The following is a 10,959-nucleotide window of genomic DNA, read 5'->3' on the forward strand; positions in this document are numbered from 1 at the left end:
CCTATCCCAGCAGTCTTCGGGCGGAAGGCAGGATACACCCTGGACAGGTCGCTAGTCCATCGCAGGGCAGACAGACAGTCACTCACACACCTACACCTAGGGGCAATTTAGCACGTCCAATTGGCCCTCCTTGCTGTGAGGCGACAGTGCTACCCACCACGCCACCGTGCCACCCTTACTATGTAGGTATTAAATCAAAAATAAAAAATATAACAGTGAGTCAGCTGCTTCCAGAGCCTGCACGTTGGATTGGTTATGCACTACCTAGACCGGTCAATGGTGACACTCACATCCAACCTACATGCAGGAGAGGGACATGATTAGCAACTAGAGCTCTGTTGCTTCACAGGCCCAACTACCTACTTCCAGGAGCCGTGAGAACACCTTTACTGCCACTATGCCCAGGCTTACCACCTGTTAGCCGTTTCACCAGCCCACCATACACCTACACAGACACAACCATTAGCCACTGTATACAAATATCCATGTAGCACCTACTACATACCTGTATACAGACACCACCCTGGAGATGTCAAAGCGCAGGAGCGTTATAAGGTAGCTGAGCCACAAAGCCACAAATGGCTATGATAATTTAATGCTGTTTCCAATAGCTCCTCGCTAATGTACCAGAAGTGCTAGAGAAGGGGGAGACTGCATAAGCTGGTATACCAGCACCCATCAAATGACCATCAGCCCCAGCCAAGTCAAGCTCCAAGCAGGAGGAAGTTGTCCATGCACAAGGTGCCACTGTGCTTATATGCTAAAGCTAATGGCTAATTGTAAACACGTGGTGCTTCAGAGAGGGTAGGGGAAACAGCACAGTGCCTCTCACTATGGTGGCTGGCAGGGCTCACAAGCCACTCACAACCAGCCAAAGGCTCTGCTGGTTACAGATGCATTTCATGTATTGTGAAAATATTCTTAAGTATTATGATATGTATGTGCCATATCGACCACCCCTAACATTCCCTGCCTCTATTAAAAAAGAGTCTTTCATTTTGAAGAGGAGGCGTATAGGCTTAAGACTCAGCATAACGACAAAGAAGCAGCAGAAAAATGAGAGCTGACCTGAATATACAACTGTGGACTGTTTAATGATCATATCAGCTATTCACACCTGAGCTTCTCTCAGAAGAGACAGAAGAGCCAGCTGAAAGCATGGGCAGGTTCAGAGCCCAACAAGTCAACAGGTGTCCCCAACCTTCTAGACCACTGTGCTATTCTGTGGCACACGTGCACAAGCATAACTAATGACTGTTATGGCGTAACTGTTTTGACCTACACTGTACGCGAAAGAGAGTGTCAGGCCCGTCTCACCCTAATGGGCCCTAACAAGCTCTGATTGGCTTCTTAGAGGAGTGAGACACCACTGACGTCAATCTGCCAAACCGGCCCGCTCTAACATGAGCAGCTCATCAATCTGCAGAATCAGCCACCACTCTCACATAAAAGAAAACAGAGGCACACAGAGAGAGCAGCGAAGAGCCCAGGCAAATGAAAAGTGACGGATATTATGAAGATACTGCGATTGCAGCAGATATAGAGAGAGAACGGAGAAGAGGTGCCACTTCAGATCTCAAAACGAGGTGGCCAAAAATGGAGACTTAATACTGAGTTTGAGCGGAGCTGATTCAGTCGGGTAAAAGCAGCGATTCTAGTTGAGTTTTGCCATGGACGAATGGTTACGAGCATATAGTCTCAATAAAACTCATGGTCTCACAGCACATAGTCTCAATAAAACTGTCACCTCAACAAACAATATCTTTACATTCTGGTGTGGGATGATGTCATTTGTTTTATTTTCTTACGGTAGCTTACCCTTCTTCAAATCTTGCCCTGCTTTAAAAGCTTTGACAGAGTAATCTGAGAAGGCACTGCATTTGTCTTTGCTTGAACAGAGACAGAACGACAATAACTAACAGCAAAACTACAGCCTTCTCCCTGCTCTTCCATTAGTTACCGTCCATTTGACAAGTCTGAAGTGTTGCTGGTACAGTCAGATTTGCTGGAGGCTCATTTGCGGCCGACAAGCCCACAAAACCTCCTGCCGTGCAGAGCTCCATTGTGGGATCTGGAACGCAAAACAGCACCAACAGACGATTTATTACATTTTGCATCTGCATAGTAGACTAGGTTGAATCTTCAAGCCCTTATGATTCTCAATCCTCAATGAAGTACTTAGAACTCTGAACTTCTAAACAGTAATTAATAGAGGGTTTATTTAATGAGCATATCTGCATGAGCAGCAGGGCTAATGAGGAGGGTCTTGCTCGTATGTGTGTGTGTTGGAGTGTAAGTGTGAGTAAGAACCTCTTTTAGCAGGTTGCTGGTGTAGGGTGAGTGTGATCCTCATTCTTTCTCTGAATGGTGGGCTTCATTTAATGGGATGATGTCGGCATCTGCTCCATCATTGCCTCTTTTGTGCCTGTATGGCCGCTGGCCCTTTGTGCACACAGGCAAAGCAAAGGAGAGACAGCCCTAAATTCAGTCGGCCCTAGTCAGGAGATTCTACACCTAATTAAGTGATTTGAGAGACCCTTTTCTCTTTCTCACACTCTTTCTCTTTCTGCTTATGTGCCTATTGCTGGATAATTTACAATCGATATTTGAATTTATGTATGTATATGTATATACATTTACATTGTGTGAATCTTTCATGACAAGCAAACCAATTGAAAAGTTCAAAAAGTACTCAAATATACAAGTAAATGGGTATGTTAAGAATATTGTATCAGAATATCTAAGAATATTTTATTCTTCTTTTAAAAAGTTATGATTTTAATGATAACAATACAGAATAATCAAAAGATAATAAAATAATAATAATAATAAAAAAAACATTTCTTGGTTTGTGTGAGTTTTGAATATTGCTGAATTATTGTTGAAAACTGTAAAATCATTTGACCACATGAAAGCTTCTGTCTCTGTTTTCTAATGAGATTACACTGGTGCGTGAAGTTGAAGTGTTGAATCCCACATGGACACAGATAAGATTGATTCTGGATTACACTGGATTCAGTACTCCCATTAGACCCTTGTTTAAGTGGCAGTTAGGTATATGATAGCCTAGCAAGCCAGACTTTTGCCTATCATCATGGAGTCTGCTGGGTGTCATTACTCATAGTGGTTAAGAACTGCCATTTGACTTTAATTAAAAATAACCAAATAAACCACAGTTTTAGCGTGATCTGTAGGAGCAGGTTATTAAACTGGGGCTAGCTACTAAAGAACACTTTTAAATGACCTTCAAATAAATGATATCATGATTTTTTTTTCACTCCAGCAATTATATCCAAAAGAGTCATTCCTGTGACAACACACAGAGCATCAGACATAAATACCAGTGCACAGAAGTGCATGTGTGGATAGTCAATCAGAATGGAAGTAAAAAAATTCATTGGCAGGCTTAGTGTACATTAAATGTCAGATGGGCCATGTATAAATACACACAATATACCTAGAAATAGCATTTTTAAAAATAAAAAACATTTACTGCAACCTTTTCTTAGTCTATTCCCAGTAATGCTCAGAAACCTGTATTTGAAAGCCAGTGATGTAGGATATACTGCAGTGCTAATGTCCTATAGAATCGCTTTTCATCCTTTCTTCGTATGTGTGTCATTTCAGTTTGAAAGGTCACTGTTCAATCTCACAGTGACTCATGCACTAGAAGCTGCTGACTGTACTTGCAATACTTATATTAAAAGCGCACTAGTAACAAAGTCTAGGCATGGCACAGGGACACTATGATGTGCTGCTCAGGTGGTGTGTTCTGACCTGAAATTCACCCAACGTGTGAAAACTCTTGACGATCTAGAATACGCCGCGATAGAGCATTCACAAAAGCACAAATACTTCCACATATACAACAACATTCACTCTTTCATTCCGATTGCATACAAGTATGCAACATTTATGGCAAAGTGAAGAAAGTAGAGGAAGGGAAAACACATTGGTCTACTTCTTAAAGCTCAAGCATCTTCTCAGGTCTTTTGATGCTGTTCATTACAGTTCATTGGACTGAACTGCAACAAATTTCTTTTGCGTGTTCCCAAAGAAATATTAATAATACTGTCACTATTGATCAGAGGTGTTCAGGATGTTTCACATGAGACGAGTGCAAGTCAAGTTTCGAGTCTTTAGTGGAGAATTTTTGTTTAAGCTTGTTATTAGTTGCAGGCATTATACTGTACAAAAGTAAACCCCCATTAAAAACCTGTCAGATTTGACATGGATAAAAATAATAAGCCTTCATTATAGAAAAACGTTCAGACCTTAAGTGCTACAAACAGTACATGGAGTGTTTAAAGGAAGATTTGCTGACAACTTCAGCTAAATTAGCTATTGCACTAGTTAGAATATGTTCGATCCAATTTACATGTAAGCCAATCATTTAAGGCTGTTGTGCCTCTTTCCCCTAAACACTGCATTTACTGTATGTAGAGCTTTGTTCTGTTCATCAGACTGAAGGGTTTTCTACATTGAAAGGCTCCTTATATGATAGCGTGTTGAACCTGGTGCTGCTGGAAGCTGTAGGAGACTGGCATTACAACAACAACTGTGTAAAATCACAGCAAAACTGACAGGCAAAGTCATAAATAAGCATGAAAATGAAAGGTTTCATTCATTCATACTCTGTATATGACTGCTAATAACTTCTACTGCAAATGTCCTAATTGCTCATGTCTACTACATCCTACTTGCCAGACATACTGCATATCAAAGTCAGATTTGTACATTGATCAACTGTATTATTATAAGCTGAAATAATTAATTCACGGTGAGTTATCAACAAGTGAAATGTTACAGGTTGTGCTAAGCTGTCCCTGCCACAACCCCCCCAGGCTCCTTTCACAAATAAAAGAGAAAAAATCCTTGTCTTTCACTCAAGCATCTGGTCACTGCCCCGGGACAGGAGTTACCATGGTTACCCTCCCCTCACTCCTCCTCAGGCAATGGATCGGCCTGCTGTTTTGTCTTTAGGAGCTTGGGTTGCATCCACGGATTGATGGTGGTGGTGATGGGGGGTGTTTGTGGAGGCAGTGTGATCAGGACTATCTCTGCATCTCTCATCCACAGATGGGCTCAGCTCACTTTAACTGCCTGAAAGGGGCTTATACTGGGGGGGAAGGAGGAGGGGGTCATGCTTCTTCTTCCCTTCCACATCTCTTTTTCCCTCTATCTATCTCTCCAGGTACCTGGTTCACTTTACCCCTTTGCCACTACTGTGGTTCCACTCTTCCGGAAGATTCTCTTCATCCGGCTCGGAGGGGAAACTCAAAACCCACCCGGGGAGATAGCTTTCCTCTCACTCTCACTCTTGCTCTCTCTTTCTCTCTCTCTCTCTCTCTCTCTCTCTCTCTCTCTCTCTCTCTCTCTCTCTCTCACACACACTATCCTAGTCCACATCCTCCATAATTCATCCTTAAAATGTGTTTGTCATATGGAAAAAAGCTTGGTGTTATTTTTCTGCATCCTCATGCATAAAGATGCTAAAACCTAAATGTACTTTAATGTGGCAGAAACACACGCAGAGGCAGAGATTTAATGGTTCGCCTAGTGCAGTTGAATTTATGTATTTCTGTGCGCGTCTGAGACTCTGCAGAAAAAAAGATGAAAGGTATCTTGTATTGTGTAGGTAATGCTACATCCTTTAATTATCTTCCTTGTTAGTGAGTGCTCGGAGGTCTCTGAAGTTCACCGGAACTTTCCTACTTATATTTAATAATCTCCTCTTAAAGTGTAAACACTCGCTTTAACGTTTATTGCCCACGAACATCAGAGGCTTGTTGAAAGGAAGCAGGCCTATTCTTACCTACTCTTCTAACCTGTCTCTCTTTCTACTCTATCTACTCTCTATCTCTCGCTCTCTCTCACATAAGAGGCACTTCTTTACTTCTTGCTTCTCCCTGTTTACAGAGACATAATTGATTTCCATTCGCATAAGAAACCAAATCCATCCTTAGCACAGGTCACAAGGTTTCAGTCAATTGAAGTAAAGAGCACACAAATTATTGCAAGTGTTCGGTCCAAGTCCAAGTCTCTCTCTCTCACTCTCTCTCTCTCTCACTCTCCCACTCTCTCTCTCTCTCTCTCTCTCTCTCTCTCTCTCTCTCTCTGTATTTATCTCTTTTTGTGCTAAGGAACTTCAGGTACCAGCATCTCGTCTCCCCAAAGCACTTAGGACCAGACTTCTGGGAGAAAGCTGATTACATATGTCAATTCAGCATTAGCTGTCTGCATAATGTTACACAGGATCATGGGATTAATGCTGAACATTGAATTTCCAAAAAGTCTAGCCGCAGAAAGCACACCATCCAAGAATATTAATGTGGTCCCTTTCTACCCCCCCCCCCCCCCCTCTCTCTCTCTCTCTGTCATTGAGTTGGGCAGATAAAGGTAGGCTTAGCTTGTTGCTTCTTCTCTTCATCCATATTGATGAAGCAGGGCCACAGAGCTGCAGCTGGCCTAGTTTCCACTGCGCCGACTCTGCAGCAGCTTCAGCTGCGTGTGCTGATGCTGCCGAGGGGCATGGGGGGGCATGTAAGGACGCGGCTCGCACCACTTTTGCTTCCAGCAAAGAGTTCACGCAAGATGGCAAAGGTAAATGGTTTAATAATCCTTTTTTTTGTTCTACATCAACCAGATGGTGATGCTATGCCAATTCAGAGAGCCTCTCACACAGCAGCAGACCTTGGACTCAGACAAAAGCAAATTCTCATTAAATTCTCATTACATCTGACATTAAAACAACTCTGCAAAATCCATAGACTGCCTTCATTTATTGTATTACTAGCCAAAATATCCATTGTTCATTAAATACAAGATAATTCATTTGCATATTGCAGAGGCAAGTCAAAGGGAAATTAATGACAAGACAGGAGTTTTTTAAACTGGAATATTAAAAATATTAAACTTTGCAGAGAAAATGTGATTCCTAAAAACCATGCAAGGCCTAGTGGACCACCAAAACTGTCACCATCAGATAAATAGCACTTAAAGCTTTCATCTTTCAAAGACAAAATCAAGCTTGACTTTTGCTTCAGACATGAAAAAAAAATCCACAGGTGTTTCTGCTCATCCTTCCACAACTCAACAGTATGAGTCTGAAAGAATGTGTAGCTGTCAAGAAGCCAGTACTGAAAAAAGAAATAAAAAAGAAGAAAAAGCATTTCAATTTAAACAAAGCTTTAAAGAATGGTGGACCAGCCACCCCAGAGCCCAGACTATTTCATTAAAAATTATTGGGATTAACTGAATCATGAGAAGCTGAAAATGCAACCAACTTTTAAGACTGAACTTTGGATGTGTGGAAAAATATCCCTGCAGATTTCTTTGAAAATCTAAAAGTGTGTTTCAAATCATGTAAAAAAAAAAGGACAAAAAAAGACAAGAAAAAGAAATCCACTTACTGGGTTTTCTAGTGCCGGTGAGAAAAGATATTCCAAATGTTTGACTAGGAAAACAGCAACATGATAATGATGATGCCACCACAGAAGTAATAAAACTAAATGACCACATACCAGCTAAAACAAATTGATTTCAAGTATTTCAAATGTTTAAACCAAACCCAGCTAAACACTGGAACCATTCATAAAATGAACCATAATATGCTGCAATTTCATTGATTAAAAAATAAGCTTTTCAGCATTTAGACATCTTCCCTTACCTCATCAAGACCTAGTGATAAATCAGTCATGAAGCTGCACCTACATATATTACATACAGGGCCTCTGCAATGAAGTGTGTCCATTAAGAGAATGTATAATTCACAGTGCCTTTGCTGATTGGATCATCCCACTACATGAGGATTCTCCCAGTACAGAGAGGCTAGTACCTGCAATAGCGGAGAGTGAAGGCTGGAAAGGCCAGTAAGGATGAATGTGTATCAGAACTGAGCGATTAAAATTCTTTAAATACGAACAGAGTTGATAGTTGAATGCTTCAAGGCCATTGCACTGATTTCAACAAACTTCAGCCTTTTAAATGCCACAGCACACCGACCAAACATTATCCCCATTCTCCAACAAACACCTAATGTTTGCAGTTGTCTTTAGAATGTTGAGAAAAAGAATTAGCAAGCCAAATGAATCAGAGTGAACAACAAGAGTGCACAGACCTCTAAAGTTATGTTGTACTTGGTGCTGTGCCCATATTAGGATCTCTGGGTCTAAATCGCCACCATCACGCCTTGTAATAAACAAAATTCTTCCGTATCTGTTATGTTTTGTCATATTTTTTTCCTCCATATGTCAATGAATCCTCTGAGTTACAGGGTTGTTAAAGAGTCAAAATATTGCTATATAAAACTAATTAGCTGCGCATTGAACTGACATCACCAGGTTGGCAGTCTCACCAAAATACCCCATACGAAGCAAGCAGTTTGTCAACCGGTGTTGTGCTGAAGTTTATATATAGTAGTGCTGAAGTTTAATAGCAGACTTTCAAGCAACATCATTTCAGTGTGTAGGTTTGTTAGTTTGCTTATAGCATGCTTGTAGTAATATTCATTTTTCAACTGCTGAATGATCTTGTAATTCATTAATTAAGAGGATCCAGTGATGTTTGGAGGAAAAAATACACATAAGACAAAACATATCTGGTTTGGAATGTTTTTGGGCCACCCGTTCTTTGGATGGTCCCCTATAGATGATCTACAGAAACTTATTAACAAACTTTCTAGTGATAGTTGATTATCAGCAAGCATTATAACAGCATTAAGGTCAGGGTTAAGTCTAGGAGTGGGTGTAGGTTTTGCCTTGAGGTTAGGGTTAAGTTTAAGGTTAGATTTAATAGAACCTTTAAGCTCAGTTGCATTTAATAAACATTTAGTTGAATGTTAGTTAACGACTGAGCATTCACAAATCAGTGGACCATCCAAATAAAGTGTTACCTGTTTTTGTTTGCTTGACAGCAGTGATTTTCAAAAACATCATTGATTTTATGCATGGAGGAAACCTACTTCGAAGCTTCTAATATACATATGGCACTAGATTCTCCCAACATTCTAACACAGGTACAAGACACCAGTCTAATATTTTGGGTTGTTGGTGTTTGTTCGCTTTTGTTTAGTTGGTGTGGTTGGCCATTGGCTTCACACTGCACCAGAAGTGACATGCCAAATGAACCAGTGTGGATATGCTCCAGAACACAGTGAAAGGGGAGGACATTCTAGACCAGTGTCAATGAAGGTGAATAATCTACCGGTCCTCAGGGCTCCCCAGATGGTCCACAGTTCTTCTTCATCCCTATGTTTTGCAAGTTGGCCTGGAGCAAAAATGTGGACAGTCTGAAGGCTGAGAACCACTGATCTAGAATAATATAAATGGAGAAGAATGTTTCAGGACAGTGGGAATGAGGATGAACACTATAGAACAGTGTGAATGGAGGAGAATAATCTAGAACAATGTGAATTGATGAGAATGTGTGAAAGGAGTAAACATCAAGAACAGTGTTAACAGGAGTGGGGGAGGAGAACGTCTTTGGGAGAACGCTGGGAATGGGAGAAGAACATTCTAGGACAGTGTGAATAAAGAATGTCATTCTGGAAACTACCATTTATTACATCTCAAATCTAAAGATGGCTTTCATTACTGATTTGATGAAAATATTGAGCAGCACTTTGCTTTTGAAAGTAGAATTCCACTATTCTGAGATATATGTCTCCTGCTCATAGACATCCTGCAAGCATCAAGATTTAGCCAATGACCAAGATACACATCGCACTTTTCATGTTTTTTTTATTAATAAAAAATATTATTTATTTTAAACAGGCATGTATGGTACATGTACATCCTGTGATTTGTTACACTATTGTAGATTGCCATGATTTTGCTATGTCAGGTGCTCTTTATTAAGGCATATGACACACAGACTGTTTAGCAGGGAAAGTATCCTTTAGTCATAGGACTTCTCTGTATGGTAGATCCTTAACCCACACTGACTAAACCCATACGCCAACACAATAAAGCACAACAAACTCATGTGCACACCGTTACCCAACAAATATACACAATAACACCAAACAACATTTAACATCCCTTTAGTGAAGGGGGCAGGGCACATGTTGCGGATCTCCATACCACGCCTCTAGAGCCCCTTTTGTGAACCAGAGCAAGTGGTGGCTGCCACACTATCATTCTCCCCAACACAACATTTAGCCTCCATACTGCTTCAATTAAACTGTTAAAATAGACCTGAATAACCTCTGATGAAATCACACTGTAGTCAAAGCACTAACAACATACCATAAACCACACATTTTTTTCTTTCATTCTCATGCACTTCCATTACAGACCTGCTGGATGAGAGGCAGTCTGTGTTGCACTACTGTGGTTGCCAGATCAGCACGTGAGCATGTTAGCGTGCGTCGGATCACTCATGCCCTATTTGTCTGAGTACAGCTCGCCGCCTGGTGAGCGAGAGCAGGGCTTTTGTTACCCTCTCAGGCAGCCACGCACTGAGAGGCCCAATTAAGTGTGAAAGGCTGCAAGGAGCTGATGCTGGAGGACTGATAATTTATGCTAATAAGGTCTCCACTATAGCTCTCTCGCCCACTTTCCAATAACACCCTCACTAAAAACCCCACTCATCCCTTAAATAGTAACATCCTTCCTTAAAACCCATTCTCTCAGCTCTCAAATAGCAGAACATTGCCTCAACCACCTTTACAAATAGCACAAATAATAGCATTCTCCCTAAAAACCCTCAAAGCGTCAACTGTTCTCTCTTCTCTAGCATTCTTTCTTTCTCTCACTGAAAGGAAATGGTTAATGTGATGCATCTATCATGTATGATGCATCGTAATAATGCTAGAAGTCGAAGCATGCAGCAGCAGTCGCATAAATTCTCTGATTACACAGTAGCAATGCAGAGGGGTGTTCATGGCATTGCTCATAAATAACAGGGACTAAAGGTCTGTGTTTAAGAGTAATAAAGCATGTACCACCACTGTCATCA

The sequence above is a fragment of the Pygocentrus nattereri genome, chromosome 28 (assembly GCF_015220715.1).
Source record: "Pygocentrus nattereri isolate fPygNat1 chromosome 28, fPygNat1.pri, whole genome shotgun sequence".
Classification (NCBI taxonomy): domain Eukaryota; kingdom Metazoa; phylum Chordata; class Actinopteri; order Characiformes; family Serrasalmidae; genus Pygocentrus; species Pygocentrus nattereri.